At 60.8% G+C, this 23,370-nt stretch overlaps 1 long non-coding RNA gene across 4 annotated transcripts; it reads right to left on the reverse strand.

The window, feature by feature from the left end:
• Positions 1–215: 215 nt before the first annotated feature.
• LOC123610512 lies at positions 216–23,052 on the reverse strand. 4 transcript variants are annotated; one of them, XR_006718169.1, is made up of 5 exons: positions 22,921–23,052; positions 5,905–6,025; positions 5,242–5,310; positions 4,803–4,894; positions 216–4,002 (listed from the first exon to the last, which is right to left on the reverse strand). It is a non-coding gene; the product is annotated as an uncharacterized LOC123610512 (long non-coding RNA). The 4 variants fall into 4 exon arrangements; XR_006718166.1 differs by having other exon boundaries at positions 216–4,894; XR_006718168.1 differs by having other exon boundaries at positions 216–4,894; positions 22,917–23,031.
• Between the last annotated feature and the right edge of the window lie 318 nt (positions 23,053–23,370).

Genomic DNA, 23,370 nt, shown 5'->3' on the forward strand with positions numbered 1-23,370 from the left:
CTTAACCATAGTGACCACGATAGGGCGCCTGGCGGGCTCAGTCGGGTGAGTGTCTGACTCTTGATTTCAGCTCAGGTCACAATCTCGCCGTTCGTGGGTTCGAGCCCCGCGCTGGGTTCTGCACTGACAGTGTAGACCCTGCTTGGGATTCTCTCTCTCTTTCTCTCTCTCTCAAAATAAATACACATTTTTAAAAAAAGGTGAAGATGGGAAACTTTGCATTATGTGTGTTTTACCACAATCAAACAAATAAATGAAACAAGGTCTTTAACTTGTTAAACAAAAGAGTTATTGTTAGAAAAAGAAAATTTTAAGGAGAGAAGAAAAAACCAAGGCACAAGCCCTGGCTGCTGGGTCTGCCGGGAGCATGTCCCGTCGGGGGCGCTGTGCCCGAGGCCCCCCTCCTGCACACGCCCTCCATCGGGGTCCAACCCTAGAAAGTTCGGAGGAGCCCTAAAGCTCTAAGCCTGTGGTTACGCGTGGGATTTCCCAGCAAGCTGGTTTTACGCCCATTGCCGCTAAGCTGACCTCCTCTTTCCAGACATTTCCACCAACACAATCTTACCAGAAGCTTCGTCTTTGTTTCTTATTTCATAAACTCATGAGTTTAATTCCCGGATCTCCAGGGTCACTCTGAGAAGCTCTGAGAAATGGGGTACTTTCAGCTCGGGGTGTAAGGACCCTCTTCGGGAAGAGGCGTGGCCCTTCTAGGGAATGTCCTCCCTAGCGGGGGCGTCACTCCTGGACAGTCCCTGGAAAGACCCACAGGGGAGCAGGAAGAAGTCTGCCTCGTTTCCCAGGAGGGGCCCTCACCCCCGGGCGGGCGGGCGGGAGGTCAGCACAGGCCCACGCACAGCTCACAGGGTCCCGGCGCTCGTCTGCCGTGTCCTCTCCCGCCCCCGGGAGTGAGATGGACTGTCTCCGTGCGGTGACAGGGTGGTCACACAGCTGTCCGAAGAGTTCACATGCTCCAGAAACAACAGTCCTTCCGTTTCCTGCTTGACTTTTTTTCTCGTGTCATGAACAGAGCTGACTCCCTGAAACAGCAGCTCAGAGATGGGGACAGAAGGGACGGGGCGGTGGGGGGGGGGGGGGGCAGACGCAAACATTTCTAGGGGCTGTAAGGTCACTCCACGGCGTGGACGCAGCGTGAAAAAATCCAGCACGTGACATGGGGAAACTCGAGGGCGGTATTTCCTCTCCGGAGCCGTCTTTCACCCGGCAGGTAAGAGGGATGATGGGTGGGGACTTTGGGGCGTCACACCCCTGATGGCTTCCTACTTCAGTGGGCTTAATTCTAAGGCCCATCTTACCAGTCTCATCGCAATACTGCGAACAATACGCCGGCGGTGGAAATAAAGGTACGTGGGCATTTCAAAACCTGGAACATTTCCATCGCATCCGATTCAAACGTGCGTGATCACGTGACGAGCATCCCGGAGGCGAGGGGACCCGTGTGGACTGTTGGCGGGCTGGGGACACGGGGAGGAGAGCGCTGCTAAAGAAGCGAACTCTCAGGTGACTGCTGGAGACTTTGAGGCAAATTCTGAACACTTAACTGTTTCGCGGCCGCCTGCCTCCCTCGGGTCAAGATATACTTATTGGCCAATGGAAGGATGCTCGCGGCCCCCGGGCCTTATGTCAGTCACCGCGGTGCGTCATCGGCACTATTGGCTCACCAGCCCCCGCGGGAGAGGCCCAGCCCCCACGCCGGTTTCGGCCCCCGGGAGGTGGGTGTCAGGCTTGGCAGGCTCCAGCCGCAGCTGCGCCATCCAAGGGCGGCTTCCTGCCAGGGCCGCTCCCACAGTTACCCAGTGGCTGATGGCCACCGAGAGACTCACACAGGGCAGGGGCCTCTGGGTTTCCAGGCCTGGGGGCAGGAGTTGGGCAACACGGGGCTCATCCCAGGGCTTGTCCCTCTCAGTTGGGCTGACGACCCCTCCCGGCCCGGAAACAGCACAGGCCTTGCCCTCCTGCGTTGAGCAAGGCCCCTCCCCCGGGGCCAGCTGCCGGCTGCTTCCTCTGGAAGAGGCTCCCCTGTCCTGGGGCTGGGGGGTGCCCCAGCAGGGCTTCTCCTTCGAGAAGCCCCTCCCTCCCGCCGTCCTCACTGCCCGCCCCCAGCCGCCACAGGCTGCGGATGACAGGATTTCCACCCCCTGCACCCACGTGGGCCCTGGTGGCTTGGCTGGCATTGCCCCCCCCCTCCCTGCAGTCTGACTTTTCCAACTCTGGGCTCCAAATTTAGGGGGTGGAAACAGGCTCACCGTGGCAGGGCTCCCCAGTTTGCCACGGCTGGATGGACCAGACAGGTCCACGGGGCTCAGCTGCACGCGCCTGTGAGACCCAGGCCTTCCCCATCGGGGTCACCTCTCCTACCCCCGCCCTCCAGAACGGAGACAAGACGAGGCCGCGTCTGGGGCAGGGGATTTTCCATGCCAGCTGTGTTGAGGCTCAGGGGCCGCCAGCTCCGGGCCGTGGCTGGATGCCCTTCCCTTTTCTCAGGCAGAGTCATTTGCATTCCTGGGTACAGCCTGTTCAGTTTCCGTCCCGCCCGGCCCTGTACTCAGGAGAACCAGTTCCGGAGGGTGTGGCTCTGGCCCGTGGGCCCCGGGGAGTCGCCCACTTAGGAGGGCATCAGGGCGCAGGGGGGCCCCCCGGGCACATGGTGATGCCAGTCTACCCCCCCTCCAGGGCTCAGCGAACACCCGTCTCCACTCCCGGCTGAGAGAGGGGACAGCAGACAGTTAGTCTCCTATGGAGCCACGACTCAAGGTCAACTCGGATGTGACAGCAGCCCCTGCAGGCCCAACGGCCACCGCGCTGTTACGGATCACAACAGTACGCACGTTTCAGGTGCTCGCCCAGGCTTCGTGAGCATCCAGGCAAGACGGGAAGGTGGAGACCCAGGACCCTGCTCTGTCGGGGCCTCTTGGAGCCCAGAGATCCTCCTGGAAGACCGAGCTACTGCTGCTGGACGTACGGCATCCAGGCTTCTCCTCGGGTGCCCACCTGGTTGGAGGCCAGGGTGGGGTCCCTCGGTGGATCGTCGATGGGCTCAGCGTGTCCCCGACAGAAGACAGTGCCTGGCCCTGTCCACGCTCGTGCGGATGGTACTTGCCCGTCAGTCGGTGGAGAGGTGACAGTGAGCATGTGTGCCTGCCCCCAACACCCCTTCCAGATTTGCCTCCTCCACTTCTGCAAGAAAAGCCCTAATTCTGTTCGACCAGGCCAGGCCACCGGCCGTAGGAGTTTCGGCTGGCATTCTTCTCCAGAGGAGCTGGTCCGGGGCCCAGCGTCTGCCACTTCATTCAGGCGGCTTCGCTGGAGCCTCCACCCAGCCCCCACCTGGAGCAGACAGGCCCCCGGACACCCCGGCCGGGGCTGAGCCTCAGTGTCTCTGCTCGTCGCGGCTGCCCACGACTGAGCCTCGGGTCCACCCACTTATCTCTCGGGTCCCCCTCGGAGGCTAGAGCAGCCTGTAGGGCAGACGTTTCCGGAGCCCCCACTTAATGCCAACAGCTTCAGCTCGTCCTCAGAAAGCCACCGACACGGGCAGCCCTGGTGACTCCCGGGGTGTGACAGTCCCCTGGAATGCGGGTGAAATACAGCCAGCACAGGCCACACCTGGGCGACCGTCGGTGGGGACTGAACCACGGGCCACATCCCGCAGCCCACACCCCGTGGTTCCTAAAGGGAGGGAGACACTTTACCATCCATTGTAGGTTAAATCGTGCGTTCCCCACGGGAAGACACGTCCACGTCCTAACCCCTGGGACCTGCGGCTGTGACTTATTTGGCAATAGGGTCACTGCAGATATAATTAGTTTAGATGAGGTCAGACCGGAATAGGGAGGGCCCTAAATCCAATGCTTGGTGTCCCCCTAAGAAGAGGAGAGGACACGCAGAGACACAGGGACAATCAGCCGTGGGTGGCAGAGGCTGAGGTCAGAGGGACCCGTCCTCAAACCCAGGAACTCCAAGGGTGGCCAGCCACGCCAGAAGCTGGGAGAGAGACAAGGGACACATTGTCCCCCAGATCTTTCAGAGGAAGCACACCCTGCTGACATCTTGATTTAGAGCTTCTGGCCCCCAGAACCGCGAGAGAATAAATTTCCGTGCTTTAAGCCGCACAATCTGCGGGACTTTGTCACAGACACCCTAGGAAACTAATAAACCATAATTTACGTCCAGCACATAATGGACGTAATTTATGGCTCTGGGAGGCAGCCCCGGGAAGGACTGGAACCCCTGTTCTTCCCTCCCCGATAGACTCTCCAAAACCCCCTGACAGGTAGAGAGCTTGGAGCACCCATCCGCTCACACATGGAGACCTGACCGAGCCCGCACCACCCTGGGGCTGGACCCCAGGCCCCCCTCGCCTGGGGCTGGGGCAGCTCTGTCCTAAACGACGAGTTCTCCCTCTTCCTGCCGGTCGGCCATGAGAATCCACCCCAGACATCCTTTTAAGACTCACTGCCCAGGGGGGCCTTCTCTGACCCTTCCTACCCTGGTGACCCTCCCTCCTCTCTGTGAGACACCAACCCACCCTGGGACTTCTCCCTCACCCCGACCAGGTGCCCTGGGGCGTCCATGGGGCCAGGAGTGACTCTCAGGCACAGGTCTGCATGTGCTGTGTAGTGGGCCAGGTGGGCAGCCGGAGGAGGCGGCCACCTTATAGACACGGCGGGAGGCTCGCCTGCCCCTCCCCCTCTCTCCCCCCCCACTCCTACCGGGGGCGCCACCAAACCTGGGCCTCAGCGTTCCCTGTACTTAAAGGAGTCGGGGAGACATCGCTTGTGTACCCGTGTTTGTGATGAGCTGCCTTCCTTCCCTGCCAGCTCTGGGATCCCAGCAGAAGTCACAGCCGTTGACCCTGGCACTTGTCACTGGGGACCTGGGGTAAAATTGTGCACGTCAGGACCAGAGGAGACGCCCGGATTCTTAGCAAGGACGGGCTGCGGGACTCTGGGTGAGGGGAGGGGGCAGGAAGGGCAGACGTGTCCAGTCCCCTGAGCACCAGAACCCTCCCAGCACAGCAAAGCCCCCTAGCTCTCCCGCTGGGGCTGCGGGATTCCTGCCCAAATGGACACTGAGTTTCTTTTCTTCTGAAGGGCGGTGGGGGCTGGGCTTTTTCAGCATCTCCTGCCCCCTCCACACCCACACCCCCACCGCCGCCGTGGTCCAGAAAGGGGACAGGACTCCCTGGGAGGGAAAGGAGGGATAACGCGAGGAGCCCAGGACCTCGGCAGGAGCTCCATAGCGCGACAATGACAACGGATGTGAGTGGAGAGTCATGACGGCTGCTGGAGTCTGTGTGCGTCATCGAGAGCAGGCGGATGGAGGGAGGAGAGTAAGAATATCCACTCAGGAGGTGGGAGGGAGAGCCCGGCGGGGGTGGGGGGGGACACTCTCTTCCTCTTGCCTGGAGAGAGCTGCCACCAGCAGGCACAGGGTGTCCTTGGGGCTGGAGGGAGGGGTGGAAGATGCCCCAGGACCCGGCGGAGCCTCGTGTCCCCGCGGGTCCTTCCCCACACACGCACCGGGACCCCCACCCACATTTCATGCTTGCAAACGGGAGTCCAGTCTGCTCAGTGGAGCTGAGCGCCCCCCCCCCCAGCAGAGGCCAGACCTGCTCCGTGAGGCTTCTGGGCCACATGGGGTCTGCCCCGCCACCTGGCCTCGCCCTCACTCACCGGCCTGCAGCCCCGCTGACCCAGCTCACGTCCCACTGGACACCCGTTCGGCCCTCCGCTCAGAGGGAGTCCCAGAGCACCACATCGCTCTGTCTCTCTCAGACCCAGAAGTGTCCCCCGTCCCTGGGTCCCCTGTCCCCCGACCCAGAAGTGCCACACCCCACCCTCGTCCGTCGCCGTCCTCCGCCCTCCGCTGGCCCGCCGTTCCTACCTGACTGTGTGTGCTGGCTGGCGGTCTCCCTTGCTGGGACCTGGGTCCCATGAGGTCGGAGACGGTGGCAGTCCCTGGCACAGCCCCGGTACCAGGCACATGGCGGGCCTCGAGACAGTTTCTTGAAGGGACAAGTGAGTGAGCGGATGAACGAATGAGCCTCCGCTGAAGTCCTTGCAGGCCTGGGAAGTCCATCCCCGGTCCCTGCCAGCCCCGCTCCCTGTCGGCCCAGCACAGAACTGTCTCTGTCACTCGGGGGGCCCCTCTGCGCCTAGAAAGGGGTGGGAGGCCGACAGCTTTCGCCCAACTTCAGAGTGCCCAGAACACCCACAGCTTTGTTCTGTGAGGACTGCATCCAGTAGCAGGGGTGAGGCCAGAGGGGCCCACAGGTGACCCACACCGCCCATACCATACAGCCCTAAGGCCACAGGCAGCACCCTTGGCAAGGACGTGGCGGCTCGTGGTCAGTGCTGGCCACGGGCCGTGTGGACGGCAGAGAGAGGATCCCTCACGGAAGAGCCTAGACGACAGAACATATGCCGGTGGCAGCCACAGGGCCCACGGGGGAGATGCCCTGTGAGGCTCCAAGGGCCACACACCTGTAACTCCTCCCCTTCACACCCATCTGCCAAGCTAGGGGCACAGACAACCAGAAGAGACAACATTCCTGAGAACATGTTTTCTACAGCTCCTTGGGAACAGGTACTCGATGGCGGCTGAGGCGCCAGACGCAAACCCGGGGACCTGCTGCTCGGAAGAAAGCCGCTGCTCACGGTGGCGTAGCAGACACCCGGGAAGCCCGACATTAACTTTCCATAATTCAGACTTTTACTAATGCGACCGGCCTTGTCCTCCGCTTAGCCAGAATCAGCGGCGTGCACTCATCTGGGCACATGCACCTCACCAACGGGCCCTTTGCCAGAATTTGTACAAATGACCCTGTTTTACGTCATCGCTTCATTGTTCGTGGCTTATCTTTCCTGATTCTTCGCAAAGCCTGCCAGCAGCAATGCAATGCGAGGAGAGTTGTTCTCAGACACTTTTGCGGCATCCTCTGGCTTTTTATTTGCCAAAGGGAGTGCTGCCCCAGCTTCCGAGTCCCAGTAGAGGTGTGGGCTAGGCCATTACTCCCACTGCCCCTTCTCTTCCCCCTCTTAGCTACGGGGCCCCTCCTTGGTCCGGGCCCACCCCTCACGTGGCCACGCTGCGTGCCCGCAGGAGACTGGCAAGGCCCTGGGAGTAGCCGGCCCTGCAGCCCGAGACCCCCCTCTCCTGCTGGGGCGGAGGGGGCGGGGCTCCGCGAAAGGGGTGGGGCCAGGTGCAGGGAGGGGGCTCCAGGGAGGGGGCGGGACTCCACCGAGGGAGGCAGGGCTCCGTGCAGAGGGCCAGGCTCTGCGCAGTGGGCGGGGCGGGGCTGATGAGGAGGCGTGGCTCCGCGCAAAAGGCGTGGCTCGGCGGAGGGGGCGGGGCTCCGTGCGGGGGGCGGGGCTCAGCACAGGGGCCACGGCTTGGCGGAGGGGGCGGGGCTCCACGGGGGGGCGGGGCTCTGCAGAGTCGGGGAGACGGAGGGTAGGGCTCTGCGGAGCGGCCAGGGCCCCACACAGAGGCCAGGGCACTGTACAGAGGGTGGCAGGGCTCATGAGTACTCTGATGCCTTTTGCAGACTCTTCTCAAGCAACCGCATGGCCAGGGCATCCCCTTCACTGCTCCCAAGAGCAGGGACACCCCCTCTTTCCACTCAGCAGCTGATGGAAAAGGCACACGGTTTCTCTAGGGGCTCCTGGGCCAGGGGACTTAAGTGACCAGGCCATGTGGACATCGCAGACTCACAAAGACAGCAGCCACTGACCACACACACTGGTGGGAAAGAACACGCCCCTTTGTCTGCCCTCGCCGTTAAGGCCCCGAAACATGTCATCCATGGTAGCACTTAGTAACTGACTTCTACACAAATCCAAGTAAAATCCACTGACAGAGGCACCAGATTAATTCTGTCCCCGAAACAAGCCAACCAGTGACACACGGGGCAACTGGAAGCAGGACCCTGGGACATCCCCTGACCCTGGATCTCTGACCACTGAGACTCACCAGGAGTCTGCTGACCCCGCAGCTCTGGGGCGATGGTGTGGACCGGTGATATCCGGGGCTCCATGGAACAGAACCACACGTGTATTTTTAAAACAGATACCGTTGCATTTCTCAATAGCGGCAAAATGTGCTAATACTTACTTTCCTAAAATACATTTTTAAAAACACATAGGAAAAGTTCTAAGCATCTCAGGTGCCCTTAAGAAATGGAGTGCCACACTTTAAAACGCCAGAAAGCCCCCTGAGAAAACCCACTGGTAGCAACACATTCTTTCTGAGCACCTGAGTATCAGTGCCCCGAGGCTGCCAGAACGGAGCCGCGCAGGCCGGGTGTCTTAAACGAGAGCAACTCGTTGCCTCCCAGTGCTAGAGGCTGGAGGTCCGAGATCCTGGCGTGAGCAGGGCTGCTTCCTCCTGAGACCTCTCTCTCGGGTGGGTGGATGTTGGCTTTACCCGTGTCCTCACATGGTCTCTCTCTGTGTATGTCTGTCCCGAATTCTTGTAAGAACACCAACCAGGTCGGATTGTACCTTCGACCGATGACCTCGTTGTACCTTTATCACCTCTGTAAAGGCCATACTGCCACATTCGGAGGCTGGAGGTCAGGGCTTGACCGTACGATTTGGAGGAGGCACAACTCAGCCTACGGACCCTTCTTGGCTCTATCGTGTCAAAGCTTAGCACACTTCAGTCTGTGCGATCCTCACATGCCCTTTGGGGTGGGAAATCTCCGAATCCCCATTTACAGAGGGAGACACTGAAGCGGTGGGTATTGAGTCAGCTTTTCCAGCCGAAGGTCGGGTTGCTGCCGTCTGTTCAATAACGATTTTGCCCATGACGCGAATAACTGACACATCTCTGCAACGCTGTTCCAAACAGACTGCCCGTGAGACACTGACTGTGAGTGCTGGGGCTCACTCCTGGTGAGCCAGGGGAAGGACTAACGATTGCAAACCATGAGCCGGGCCTGCCCCGTGCATCTGATCCCAACACACAGAAGCAGGAGCCAAAGGCGTGTGCAGGAGTGCCCCAGACGGGCTGCTCTGTGTTTCACTCCTGCGTCGCTCACGCAGCCCCAGGCCTTCCAGCCTGGTTTCTGGGACCCCCACCCCAACAGTGTTGATAGAAACCTCAAGAAGAGTTTCAGAATGCTCCGGGGGCACCTGGGTGCCTCAGCCGGCTGAGCGTCCGCCTCTTGATTTCGGCTCAGGTCACGATCTCCCGGTTCGTGGGATGGAGTCCTGTGTCGGGTCCTGTGCTGGGTGTGGAGCCTGCTTGGGATTGAGTCTCTCTCCCTCTCTGCCCCTCCCCCTCTGGCTCATGCACACATGCACCTGCGTGGACACGTGTTCTCTCTCCCTCAAAATAAATACATAAACATTTAAAAAGAAAAGGATTCTCCAGGGGCTCCGTCCGTTAAGCATCCAGCTTCGGCTCAGGGCATGATCTCTCAGTTCATGGGTTCAAGCCCCACATCAGGCTCTGTGCTGACAGCTCGGATTCTGGGTCTCCGTCTCTCTCTGCCCCTCCCCCCGCTCGCACTATGTCTCTCTCACTCTCTCTCAAAAATAAATAAACATTTAAAAAAAAGTTTTTAATAAAAAAAAAGAAAAGAATTCTCCAGATAAAATGCTCCCCTGTTTTGGGGGGAGTGTGAGGGTCAGGAATGATAGGTAGCCTGTCAAAATCATAATTTGACTCCTCAAAGGTTGGCCAGTTTCCCAAACTGACCAGCCAGGGAACACCAGGTTCGGGAAATGTCACACCCGTGCAAATTATAATTGACTGCTGGAAACAATGGTCTCAACAAAATATTGCTGCAAAAAAATGATCAAAATTAGGTCAGATACAGTAATGTACATTTGGGGGTCAATAAGAGAGAAACACAAGCACATATATGTGACTGCACACAGCACATATATGCACGCGCGTGCATACACACACACACACACACACAGGTTACCCAGCTCCTCCAATGCCTGGTTTGAGCGTGGGCCACAGAGGTCGGGCAGGTCCCGTCACCACTGCGAGATGGTAGGTTTGGGGCGAGGCCACGACCAGCAAGCTAAAGGCACTAAGACCCAGGCAGGCTGTCGTGCGTCTGTGAGGAGAGGCTCCCAGCTGCCAGAGCGGTGCTGGGTGGGCTCAGGGGAGGGACCCGGGGGGCCGGTGGCCCTGGCGGGCTGGCAGGCATGCTCGGGCAGAGATCGCAGTCCAGCCGCTACACGGGGTAGGTCTGCAGAGGCTGCAGGTGTGAGCAGGCCTCGGCAGCTGGCCTGAGGGGGAAAAGGGACAACGTCAAGGGGCATTCACTTCCACCAACCCGCAGAAGCAGCCAGAGATGCACCGCCCTCGCCAGCCCCCGGGGCCGGGGCCGACCCGTGTTTGCGCGGGAAAGGCTCCAGGAGGCGTGGGCTGCCGGGGCACAGGCATTTCTGGTGGAATGAGAAGTCTGGGTGTGGTCAAATCCCCAAATCCATCACGCAAATAAGTGACTCACCTCATCAATCGTTCAGAGATGGAACCAGAACTGGGTGAGGAACGCCCCCAAAGCAGGCACCGGCTGGAAGGTTCTTCCTGCCAATGCAGAGTCCATCTCCCAGTGAGGGGGACCCGGGAGCTGGGCCAAGCCAGGAGCCAGAGCTCTGCCCCAGCCGTGTGGGTCACCTCCAGGGAGGAGTCTGTCCCTGGACCTGACTCTACTCCAGCACATGCTCTTATGCAGCGTTATTGTGATGGCAGCTGACGGACGGGCCTGTGTTCAGGTCACCCGCTCTCGAGGCCCCACGTCCACCGAGAGCGCTGGAAGGCTCTGTGGAGCCCCAGCCCTTGGGGTCTGTTCCATCGGGGCTGTGTCAGGCTGAGGACCGCCCACATTCTAAGAAGTGCTCCAGGTGAGGTCCAGGGCATGCTACGGCTCTCCCTGTGTTGGCTTTTGTTTCCCCAGAGCCAAAATGCTGTTCCCTTCCTAATGAGTCCTCTTAAGACAGAAAAGGCGGGCAAATTCACTTGCCGTATCGGTCTGCCGTAACATGCCCCAAGTGCGAAAGCCTTCCAGTGTCAGCAGCCGTATCTGAAACCCCAAGTCGGAAAACGGCGCCAGCCACTGAAAACCCGATGCCGAGTGACAGGTGGCCCCCGTCCCCCCACCCCCCGGCCGCCCCACTCCGAGGGAGGGTGCTGTGCCGCAGACGGCGGGGGGGCTCTGTTCAGTGCGAGGGGACGGCACCTCCAGCGCCTCTCCCAGCTTCCGCACGTACAGGTTGTCAGGCTAAAAACAGCAGCAGCGTGCAGCCCACACTGGGCAGGCCCCCCCTGCCGCTGTCTCTGCCTGCCGGTTTGCTTCAGATGACAAGTCCACACAGCGCCGCTCCTGCACTCAGGGCCCCCAGGCGCACGCCCACACGCGGCCGGGCATGTGCACACCCGGGCAGGCACGTAGCGTGAGAGGGCCACGGGGCCCTTGTGCGAAGGCAGCCCGGCCCGGGAGATCCAAGGCAGTGCTCCAAGGGGCCTCTGGAATGCACATCCGCAGGGCAGTGACGGGGACCAGCTTCCTGTGGGACGCACGCCGTGGGCCTCTCCTCTCCTTGGGGACAGCCGGGCCTCTGAACGGGAATGCAGGACGTGCTGGCGTTTCTCCCACTGAGAGAGCTCTGCGGGAACAGGCTCGCAGCCCCCCGGACGTGTGAGGGGTCGGGGAGGCAGGGCCAGGAAGAGACTTGGTCTCGGGCAGCCTCGGGGGCCAGCCCTGTCTCCCCTAAGGAAAGGGTCAAGCCCCCCCTGTCGCCTGCACCCGGCCAGCCATGCAGCTCTCCTGGCCCCTTCCCTGCCTCACCAGCCGCGAGATCCCACAGGCTCCCAGGGCCTCAGTTTCTGCACCTGCACAATGGGATGGTTCCGGCCGCCCTCCAGGACATAGGAAAGCCTACAAAGCTTCAGGGAGGTGGAAGGCTGTCGACAAATGCCTGTCTCTGGGGAAGATAGGGTGATATGCAAATCTACCCCCGTCCTACCGCCGAATGCTCCCTCCCTGCCAACCCTCAGCTGCCTGTTGCAAGCCTCGCGCCCAGGCCCTGAGCCCGCATGTCTGGCGGCCAAGGGCATACGGAACCAGTGAACGAGGAGGTAAGCAGACCGCCGTCCGAGGAGGGTGACACGGCCCCGGCCCCCAAAGGCTCAGCCACGTGTGCCTAGACTTTGAATGTCTGGGACCCCGGAGCCGTTTTGGACCTTAAGGTGACACCCAAATGGTGAACCAGGACGGGGTAGCAGCCGGACGGCACAAGCCAGCCCCGACGTCCTTGAACGCCACACCAGGCTGCCTGCTTCTACGTTTCTTTGATAGGAGAGAATAATAAACTTCTCTCATTTTTTTTAAGAATGTGTTTCCAGGCTGTCAGCTCCGTGACAGTTTGGTCTGAATATCCCGTCACCACATGCCCGTGCCCCACATGCAGGCAGCGTCACAGGCGTGCCTGTTGGCTCCCCGACAGTTCGAAGCAGATGGGCCGTGGGCTGCGGCTCAGCCCTCCTGGCCGCCTCCCCGCGGGCTGTCACCGCCTCGCATGCCCAGCGGTGTGTGTGTGTGTGTGTGTGTGTGTGTGTAAACGTCCCAGAAGGCCTGATTCCCAGTGACTCAGGGCTCCGGGATCCCACTTTCCTTGTGAAACCGTCATCCACCTGACCTTGGGCCAAAAGTAAATATATTTCAAGAGTTTAAGTAAAAACTCCTTCCAGCGCAATAGAATTGTGGGACAGAAGTACTTTTTAAAACAATAATAAACAGAGCTTAAGTGGGTGCAGCGTCAGGGTCCCCAGGAGGCAAGCTTGAGGAGGAAGGAAAAGGGCCCGGCCAGGCTGGCTTGCTTCCCCGGCCACCGTTGGAAGGGGGCCAGGCTTCTGGGGCGCGCCAGCCCAAGGGTCCTGTGTCCGGACTCTGGCGGCGGGGGCCCTGAGCCTGGGGAGGAGCCTGCGGTCACCAGGACGGAGCCCAGCACCTGGGAAACAGAAGGGGAGGCCTCGCACCACGCACGGCCTGAGCCCCAGCACCCGCAGAATGTGGGAGCCGCGGGCGGGCCTGGGCACCGAGCGCCCCTGCTCACTGCTCGCCTCGGGAGAGGCGGGAGGCCTGGGCCAGAGCTGGAGGCGAGGCAGAACCACCTGTTGCGGTTGCCCTCCCAACGGGGGGCGCAGGGTGCCGCCTCGGTACGCCTGCTTTCCCTGCACGGTTGGCTGCAGCCCACGCAGGGCCGGGAGCGGTCCGAAACGGGGTGTGTGCATTGCCGTACACTGGTCCGTGGCGGTCGTGGTGAGCGTGTGTGCATGGGGGAGCGTGCGTGTGTCTGTGCCCGCTTCTTCCCAAAGACAGGCTGTCTTGCACCTGCCCGGCCCTCTGCGGCCGGCCGACCTGTGCACAGCTGTGGGTAGCGGCCTGGCCCCCCTCAGCCAGCTTTTGGGCAGCGGCCTCAAAGCCCCTCCGGGCGCAGCCCCGGGGGCCCCAGTTCCACTGATCAGATGTGGCCCCGTGGAACCAGAACTCTCCCATTCTAAATCTGCCAAAGCTCATTTCTTGTGCTTTTCCGAAAAGAGCTGCCAGTTTTCCCAAAACTCCCAGGGGGAGGATTTCTACCACCTTGGGGGCTGGCCAAGACCAGGTTCCTAAGGAGCAGTCGGGCCAGCCCGGAGATCACGGTGAGAAGCCCAGAGCCCGTGCACAGGGCTCCCGCTGCCTCTCCCCTCCTCCCGCGGCCCTTCCTCCCGCACGTCTGAGTGCCATGCGCGCTCAGCTCCGGCAAGGAAGGCTGGGGTCACTGAGCAGGCATGTGGCGGGAGCTGGGCCAGCTTCTCCCGGCGACTCGGTCCCTCAGTCCCGTCCCCTCAGCCACGACGTCCAGAGCCGGCTCGGGAGCGGGCTGCCATCCAGGCGGAGGGAGACAGGGGGCACGTACAGAGGTTAGAGCCCCACCCACCCCTCTGCCGGAGTCCTGAGCGAAGGTCTGGGTGCAGGCCACCCTTTCAGCCCCACCCCAAGGCACCTCCTGGAAGTCATGACCCAGGGCCAAGGCCCAGGACAGAGGAGGTGTGAGAGCCCAAAGGAGAGGCCGGCCGCCAGGGCTTTGGCGGAATGAGCCCCGACGGCTGTCTTCCAGAGCAGCACGGGAGGCTGTGGCCGGTGGTGGCCGCCGTGGGAAGGGACACCTACAGGAATCTGCTTGCTGGCCACTTAGCAGGGCCTCTCCAAGGGGTGCTCGGCGGGGATGGTGAACGCGGGAGGCAGAGACAGGGGAACGGGACGCGACGTTTCGGGATTATTGGGACCGGTTCCAGCCCATCACACTCTTTGAACCCCCACCCCCGCTCCCGAATACAGAAAATGCAGTTCGGCGACTCTCGCAGTCAGTTCGGACACAGGAAGCACGGGCCATGGAGGCGACGGCGCAGGGAAGGCCGCGGGCGGGAGCAGGGTGGGTGTCCCTGCCAGCAGGCCGTGCCCTCCACCCCCATGGCTGATGGAGTCTTCCGACCTCAGGCGGCATGTGGGGGGTCCTCCGGGGACTCCGAGGGCAGCGGGGAGGCTGAAATGGTCCCAACAGCCCGGATCCAGGTCCCTTGAGGAGCTGAGACTGCATCTGACAGTCTGTGCTAATGACGTCACTCAGGACGTGGGCTGTCTGAGCCCGAAATGCCGACTGTGTGCTTAGAAAGGCGGGGCTCTGAGCCGGTGTCGCAGCCCGACCTGAAGGGCGCTCTGTGCCACCAGGATGGAAGGGCGTGTGACGCAGTGCTGGCAGCTCGGCCAAGGGCACACACTTACAAAAACAAATTGGAAATTACACTCGCGGTCTGTGCACTTCGCCGTGTGTAAGTTACAACTCAAGTTTTATTTTTTTTAAGGTTTATTTTTGAGAGGGAGAGAGCAGATGAGGGGCAGAGGGAGGGAGAGAGAGGATCCGCAGCAGGCTCCCACGCCGTCAGCACAGAGCCCGACGCGGGGCTCGAACTCACGGACCGTGAGCATCATGACCTGAGCCGAGGCCAGGCGCCTAACCGACTGAGCCACCCAGGCGCCCCACGACTCAAGTTTTAAAGAACGGCCCAGACCCTTCTGAAGAAGGAAAAAAGGAGGGGGCATCATCACACCCGCCGGAAAGGCTAATAGCAAAGCTGAAATCGGCGTAAGGTGGGGTATTGTTTCAAGGACAGACAGACTGACCAGTGAGCGCAGAAAGACGCCCCCACCGGTCGATGGATGTTAACCACGGGAAGCGGCATGACAGGTGCCTGGGGAGGCGCTCGGTACACACGACAGACAACTAGATGCTTTCTTCACACCGCGCACGGGAAGCCACTCCAGACGGACTAGGAAATGAAACGTAGAAAGTCAAAGTGTAGAACCGCTAGAAGAAGACGTAAGTGAGTATCGAGGTGACCCTGCGGCGGGAGAGGACCTCCCAGATAAGACACCAAGAACCATTCGTGTAAAAGACTGATACATTCGGCGACATCAAAACCGTGGACATTTTTTAAATGCTTATTTATTTATTTATTTTGAAAAAGAGAGACAGAATGCAAGCAAGGGAGGAGCAGAGAGAGGGGGAGAGAGGACCCCAAGCAGGCTCTGAGCTGTCAGCACAGAGGCTGTGCTCACACCGTGAGATCATGACCTGAGCTCAAGAGTCAGAGGCTCAGGGGCGCCTGGCTGGCTCAGTCGGTGGAGCGTCCGACTTCAGCTCAGGTCACGATCTCACGGTTCATGGTTCGAGCCCCGCGACGGGCTCTGGACTGACAGCTCGGAGCCTGGAGCCTGCTTCGGATTCTGTGTCTCCCTCTCTCTCTGCCCCTCCCCTGCTCGCACTCTGTCGCTCTCAAAAATAAATAAACATTAAAAAAAATTCTTTCAAAGACAGGCAAGGGATGAACAGCATAGAGGACTTTTAAGACAGTGAAACTACTCTGTATGATACCATCGCCGTGGACACACGACATCGCATGTTCTCCCAAACCCACGCAACGCACGACACCACGAGTGGACGGGATGCAAACTGCAGACTTTGGGGCATGGCGATGTGTCGGCTCAGGTTCATCGACTGTGACAAAGGCACCGCTCTGGTGGGAGTTGACGGTGGGAGAGACTGAGCTTGTGTGTGGGCAGGGGGACACGGGAACTCTCCACGCCGTCCCCTCAATTGTTCTGTGAACACAAAGCTTCTCTAAAAAACAGTTGATTACAAAAAAAACAATTTTTTTTTTATAAATTTTTTTTTAACGTTTATTTTTATTTTGGGGACAGAGAGAGACAGAGCATGAACGGGGGAGGGGCAGAGAGAGAGGGAGACACAGAATCGGAAACAGGCTCCAGGCTCTGAGCCATCAGCCCAGAGCCTGACGCGGGGCTCGAACTCACGGACCACGAGATCGTGACCTGGCTGAAGTCGGACGCTTAACCGACTGTGCCACCCAGGCGCCCCAAAAAAACCAATTTTTTAAGAGAGAGGGTTGGGGAGAAAACTCAGAAGAAAGAGGGGCTATTAAACACATCCCATGGTTTTTGGCATGACCGGCCAGCGTCTGTCACTCGAATCTCCTAAGTCACAGTGATGTCTGCATCCGAGGACCCAGCCACACCAGGAAGCCTGCCCACTGCAGAAAATGGTACCTGTGGATATGCACAGCTTGTCCTCAGCACCAAATGACAGAGAACGTGGATACACGCGCCCCGAGTGGCCACACCCTGAATCACATTGGTTGTCACCGTCCTGTGCCTCAGCTGCGCAGGAGGGCTGCCCTTGCGCCTGCCCTCACACCAGGCAGACACCCTCCCAGCGGGGCCACTTCACTCCCAACAAACCTGGGTCTCGGGGGAACAACTGGAACCTGGGCTTAATTCCCAGACCCACCACCCTCCAGCTTTGCAGTCGGGGCCTCCCCGGAGGCTGGCAGGGCAGGGATGAAGGAGTGAAGGAGTGAAACCCCTCTGGCCACTGTCGCTGGGACAAGAGGACTTGTTGGAACCCCCTGGACAGGTCTGGAAGCCTCAGGTGGTGGGGGACAGCGGGCGGCCCAGGGAGCCCGGGGCTGTGGCGTCTCCCACCCACGGGCCCTACGTGGACGGCCTAGGGAGGTGGACAAGACTGTTTCCAAGAGCCATTCCTAACGGGCTCACCTCTCAGAGCCACAGAGGAGGTGGGCTTGGTGGCGTCTGGTGAGAGCCCCCCTCTGTGGGGTAGGAGCAGGGTTGAGGGCCAGGAAGACTCAGGCACGCCCCTCGAACACGGCGGGGCTGACCCGAAGCACCTCTTCTCCAGAAAACGGCCCCCACGGCGTCATCGACCTCACAACTGGATTCTGGAAGCGGTCGTGTGGCCCGTCACCACTGCCCTGCCCGGCTTCCCGAGGGCCCGCTGCTCGCAGGGAGGGTCCACACCCAGCCCCCAGCGGCAGCCTGCTGGCCTTGCCCGTGTCCGGCAAGGCCTGGGACCCCAGGACCAGCAGGTCGAGTGACCTCATTTAACAGCAGGGTCCCCACACTCACTCCTAACCCCAGGGCCCCTGGGCCCCGGAAAAAGCCCGGGGGAGGGTCCTGGGGGCTCCGCGGACACATTCACAACAGCAACTGGGACCGCGCTTTCTTGCTCGTGCGTCCAGTTCTGGGGGGTCCGGGGGGGGTGGGCACCGAACGACAGTGCTCTCTCGGTGGGAGGACGAGGGAGAGCATGCCGTGGAAGCATGGACGCTGCCCACGCCGCCAGAAAGGGCGGATTTGCCCCGTCCTGGCAGAGGCTCTGGCGGTCTCGGCAGCCCCCGGCCCCCTGGACACTCACGCGGCCCGTGAGGACGTCCCGGGTCCCCGCGGCAGGGTGAGGAGGCCGGACAGGTCGCCCCGCTCACGGCCGAGCGGGGCCCACACGCCCCGCCGCCCCGCCGTGGCTGCTGTGCCTCAGGGCCACGGCCACCTTCAGGTCGTGTGGCCTCGTGCCGTGGCGCATTTCACAACCTCCCTGCACGCTTCCTCAGCGCTGGGAGCAGTGGCTGCAGCACCGGCCCAGCTGGCGTGGTCGGGGTTCCGGGAGACAAGGCACACAGAAGTGCACAGGAGCCCCCGCCCGCTCTCCGGGGCACTGCCGTCACCAGGCCGCTCTTGTCACGCGCTCCCGAGCAGGAGCAAGGTGGACAGGAGGCGGGCCCCTCGGCTCCCGTGGGCCGACGGCAGCGAGGACCCTGGCAGAAGGGCAGGCCGGTGTCGGGGGAGGACGGCTGGGTGGCAGGTGAGCCGGAAAACTCGGTCATGCACGAAAGCGAGCGGACAGAAGCCAGATGTCTCCCTCTCCCTCTCCCTCTCCCTCTCCCTCTCCCTCTCCCTCTCTGCACCCGGCATGTGGATCCGCCCCCTCCTCGCCTTTGGAGATCAGAGAAAGGCACGGCTCGCCTGGTTGCTGCTTGGGAGCCGGGAGCGGGCAGGGAGCTGCGGGGCAGGGGAGCCGGCTTCGAAAAGCGCCTTCGGGGGGCAGGCAAGCCCACTAGTGGGAGGCGTCTTCTGCAGAAAACGGAGCCTCTCAGAGTTTGACACTCAGGATCGCGAGACGAGTCTTTTTGTGCGAATGCCGGGGCTCCGGGCCTGGGCGTGCGCCCTCCCTGGGAGGACCCTGCGCGGAGGACAGCTGGAAACCGCGACGCGACGGGACGCGCCGGGAGGACGTCGCCCGCCTCCGGACCAGGGCCGGCAAGGAAGTCCCGGCTTCCCGTCACCCCGCCGCCGGTGCGGCCGCCTGACCGGGAGAGGAAGGATGACCCTAACCCCCAAGGCCAACACCGGAAAACGTGCTCGCCCTCAACCTGCCTGAGGTTATGGAAGACCCTCCCAGGGCATCCAGAAGCATCTTCCTCTGGGCTACACACGGGTCAGAGAGAGGCTGGCGGGAATCGGCCACGCTCCAAGGGGCGGGCACCAGGACCGCTGTGTCCTCTCCAGGTACGGTTTCTGTGAACGTGACGCAGACTCAGCAAATGAATCGCTGCCTTAATAGCCGGGGGAAGTGTCGGCACCCAGAGCTTTAGACCCTGGTCCAATCATTTCTGGAAACTGGGCAAATGCCCCGTATACGTGGGCCTCGTTAGCCAAACTTGAACTCCTATGTGACGTTACGTTTTTAAGAACCTTGCCATATCAACTTCCGTTTCATTATCTACTGCTCAACGACGAATGACCCCCAAACCCAGTGACTTAGAATAAAAACCAACCACGCGCTATGCTTCGCAGCTCTGTGGTTTGCTCTGGGGGTTCTTCTGCTCTCCCCGGTATTCCGGGGCGCAGGGGTGGCGGAAAGGTCCGTGCACGCACGTGGCCACAAGTTGGAGCTGGCTGGAGGCCCCGGTTCTCCTCCGCCTGGGGCTCCCCTCGTGGCTGCACGGCCGGCCTCACAGGAGGGCAGCCGGGTTCCAGAAGCAGGCAGCAGAGGCTCCAGTTTAAGGCCCGGGCTTGGAAGCCTCAGGACGTCCTTACCGCCGCCTTCCCCAGGTCAAAGCCAGCAGCGAGGACACCCGAATTCGAGGCGACGGGACTTGGGCTCTACCTTCTTGGCTCGGGGGCAGCTCGTGTGCACGAAGGGGGGAGCCAGAGCCCCGTCGTTGCTGACCAGCTGCTACAGTCACGTCAGCCTGTGTCCCTGCACGATGACCTTTCCCGCTGTCCAGAGCCAGCTTGCAAGGTCAAAGGATAGAGTCTTGGAGACAGTCTCAAGCACATCCCCGCCTCCTGGTGCCCCGGGAGCTGGGCCGGTGCTGGCGAGACGACACGCCCTTGGGGTTCTTCCGGGAGCCCCAGGGCCTTTGTTCTTCTCTGCAGCCGCCTCCACGGGCCAGGTGGTCTGGGATCTGTACGTCATGTCCTTCTCCCTTCTCGTCACCGATTCCAGGGACCCTTCCCCACCAACAGCCCTCCCCAAGGAAAGCCTTGGCAAAGCCCTCGGTCAGTGGGAAGCTACCTGGTGGGGACAGAGGGGGAGACCAAAGGTGACCTCCGGGCCAGCCCTCTCCACCCCGCGGCGGGAAACCGGCCCAGCGCTCCACCTCCCTCCCTGCCCCCCTGCAGCCAAGCCAAGCACCCCTTCCCCCCGGGAAGGGGCCCAATGCTGCTCCTGAGAGCTGGCCTGCCCCCTCCCCGCGTGTGGCCACACGTGCCAGCCTCAGGGTTTGGGGCTCAGCTCGGGAGGGAAGGGGGTGGGCGGCTCCCAGATGCTCGTGGTACTGTGGTCTAGAGAGCAGCCTTGCAAAAGTCCGAAGGAGGGAGTCCGGAATATAACGGAATGGCCACCACGGTGGAAAGCGGTACCTAGACATTGCAAATGTATGCGGCACTCAGCCACAAGCCACTTAGCTCCTAGGGAGTTTTTAATCTCAGCAGGATATCAGAGCTGGGTGCAAAGACAACTGGGTACAAAGACCGTCCACACTCTGTCCAGCGGTGAACGGGGAAGGGGGCTCGGTGCCACTGGAATAAGCTGATGGTTAGAAAGAAGTGTGCCCCAGACAGGACCACACACAGCCAGCCCTCCAGCCCCCGGGGGCACTGAGCTATCATGCGTGCTCTAGACCCCCGCGAGGCACGGCCCCAGCGAGCGGGCCCCTTCCCTGAACCTACCACCGGGTCCCGCCAGGGCCACGTGTGCAGTCGGACCTCGCACAGCTCCCTCCCGGCGCCCGTCAGCTCGTGACAGACGTGCCCATCTGGGGATCTGCCTCTTGTCGGTGACCCAGCACCGGGCCAGCCACGCGCCGTGCAGCTGACACACGGACGTCGTCACTGAATGGATCCACACTTAGGCACACCGTGTACCACGGGTCACTTACGTGAACTGTTGGTGCCCCTGCTGGAAAATTCCTCAGCCATTTAAAGTGGTGGCCACGTAACGGGAGGAAATGCTCACGAGGTCGTGGAACAGGAAACAAGTGTGTCGTGAAACCGGGTGTGCAGGTCGATCCCGAGGGATCTGAGCATTAAAAACTGGACTTGGGGGGACAGTGGTGGCTGGAGGGTCACCCCCAGCGCCCTGGGCCCGAGGAGCTGGCAAAGGTCCCTCCTGGGCTGACTCACCGTCTCCTGGCAGGTGACAGCGCGCACGTGTTTCCGTCTGCAGTTGGGGGGGGGGGCTCTTGAGGGACACACGGTCTCCCAGCTGTGGGCCTCCCACGAAGGGCACGCCCGCCCAGGGAAGCCCAGAGTGGCCGCCTTCTGCTATATTTCTGTGCCCCCTGGCGCGAGTTCTGGGGGAAGGCGGTCCTTTCCAGCCACAGCGCCCTGATCTCCAGCTGGGTCGAGGCTCCAGATTCGGCACACCCTCTCTCCCAGCAGCCCCTGCACCACGCCAGCTCAGAGCTCGAGCCCCGGGAGAGGGGGCCCCTTCCCTGGGGGTCCACACACCAGCCCCGGGGCCCTCCCCTCAATGCCCACCTGTAAATGCAGGCAAGGGGTGGTCTGCCTCCTGGTGGGGACCTGCCTCGTGCTGGGGCACTTGCCACAGAAGGACTGAGTCCTCTGTTCCTTAGAAATATCCCCACAGAGGGGGAGCCTGGGTGGCGCAGTGGGTAAAGCATCCGACTTTGGCTCAGGTCATGATCTCGCAGTCTGTGAGTTCGAGCCCCGCGTCGGGCTCTGTGCTGACAGCTCGGAGCCTGGAGCCCGCTTCGGATTCCGTGTCTCCCTCTCTCTCTCCCCTTCTGCTGCTCATGCTCTGTCTCCCTCTCTCTCAAAAATAAACAAACATTAAAAAAATTTTTTTTTTAAAGTGCATTGGGGCACCTGGGTGGCTCAGTCAGTTAAGCGTCCAACTTCAGCTCAGGTCATGATCTCGCGGTTTGTGAGTTCGAGCCCCACGATGGGCTCTGTGCTGACAGCTTGGAGCCTGGAGCCTGCTTCCGATTCTGTGTCTCCCTCTCTCTCTACCCCTCCCCTGCTTTCTCTCTCTCTCTCTCTCTCTCTTTCTCTCTTTCAAAATTAAATAAACATTTTAAAAATTTTAGAAAGAGAAACGTCCCCAGCTGCGCCAGAAGCCCGAGCCCAGGGCCGGTTTCCACACCCGCTTCTGCTGCCCACAGCTCACGGCCCTTAGGAACTTTTCTGTTCTGTGTGTTTTTAGTTGACGTATAATTTGCATACAATAAGCTACACCCATTCAAACTGCAAATCTGTGTATCTGACAGATGTCTAAACCCGTAAAACCACCACCACAATCAAGATGTAGGACGGTCCCATCACCCCCAAAGTTCCCTTACACCCCCTTACAACCTGTTTCTTCCGACCCCAGTCTGCCCCAGGAAACTTTTCATTGGTGGGGGTAAGCACGGGTGTAAACTTTCTGGAGGCAATGAGGCAAATGCTATCAGAACCTTCTATGGCCACCTCTCCCCTTCAGCCCCACCGGCTGCCCCTCCTGGAACACTGAAGCACGCCTCTGCCCCGGGGCCTTTGCACGTGCCGTCCCCTTCTCCTTGACGGCTCTTCCTCCAGGTGGCTGCCTCCTCACTTCTCCCAGGTCCGTATTCAAATCACACTGTCAGGGAGGCCTTTCCCATCCCGTGTTATATGGTCCACACACCATCTCCCCTGCGCTTTGCGTTATTTCCTGGCGTACCGAGGTTTACACATTTGCTCGAGTAGGAGGCTGGAGCCCCACAAACCCACCTCCCTGGACCACCGTCAGTCACTCCACCCCTACTCAGCCTTCTCACCCTCCGCCTCCCTGCCCTGCATCCCCAAATGAGGGCAGATAGACAGGTGCACGCTGGGGCTCTGGATCAACAGAGAACACGAAACACCCCCGACAGCAGAGAGCAGTTACCGACACCGACGGCGGAGCTGGGACCAAGGGACTGGATCGTGAGAGCGGATGTCCTGCCACCCAGGAAAGGGTTAGCTGGGAACGTACTCACGAGTGCACTCCACCAGCCACCGTCCTCTGCGGCCAGAATGAAACACGCTGAATCGTCGTTCCCCTCAGTGGCCCCTAAGATCCCTGTTGACAGAAGCCAATCTATTTCCTGAGGAGCTTACACGGAGAATTCCCCTCCAGCCCTTTAAACACATTGAAACGTCAGTCTATTTTTACAGGGGTTATGTAACCGTTCTCCCTCATTCATTGATGGTAAATGCTTCCCTATGAATGGTGTTTCTATTTAGGGCAGAGTTTACTCCTGTCCTGCCAGGAATAAGGGCTTGGCTCCCCTTTCAAAGGCTGAAGCCCCGGACTGAGGCCTCGGGGTCTCCGTGGGACAAAGCCGCAGCAATGTGATGTGGGCTCGGGGCGGAAGCTTCGTCTTGGCAGGGGTGGGTGTGTGGGGGTCTGCCAGCGGCCGGACGGCGGTGCGGCTGGAGGGAAGGCT

Source organism: Leopardus geoffroyi, chromosome C2 (genome assembly GCF_018350155.1).
Source record: "Leopardus geoffroyi isolate Oge1 chromosome C2, O.geoffroyi_Oge1_pat1.0, whole genome shotgun sequence".
NCBI classification, from domain to species: Eukaryota; Metazoa; Chordata; class Mammalia; order Carnivora; family Felidae; genus Leopardus; species Leopardus geoffroyi.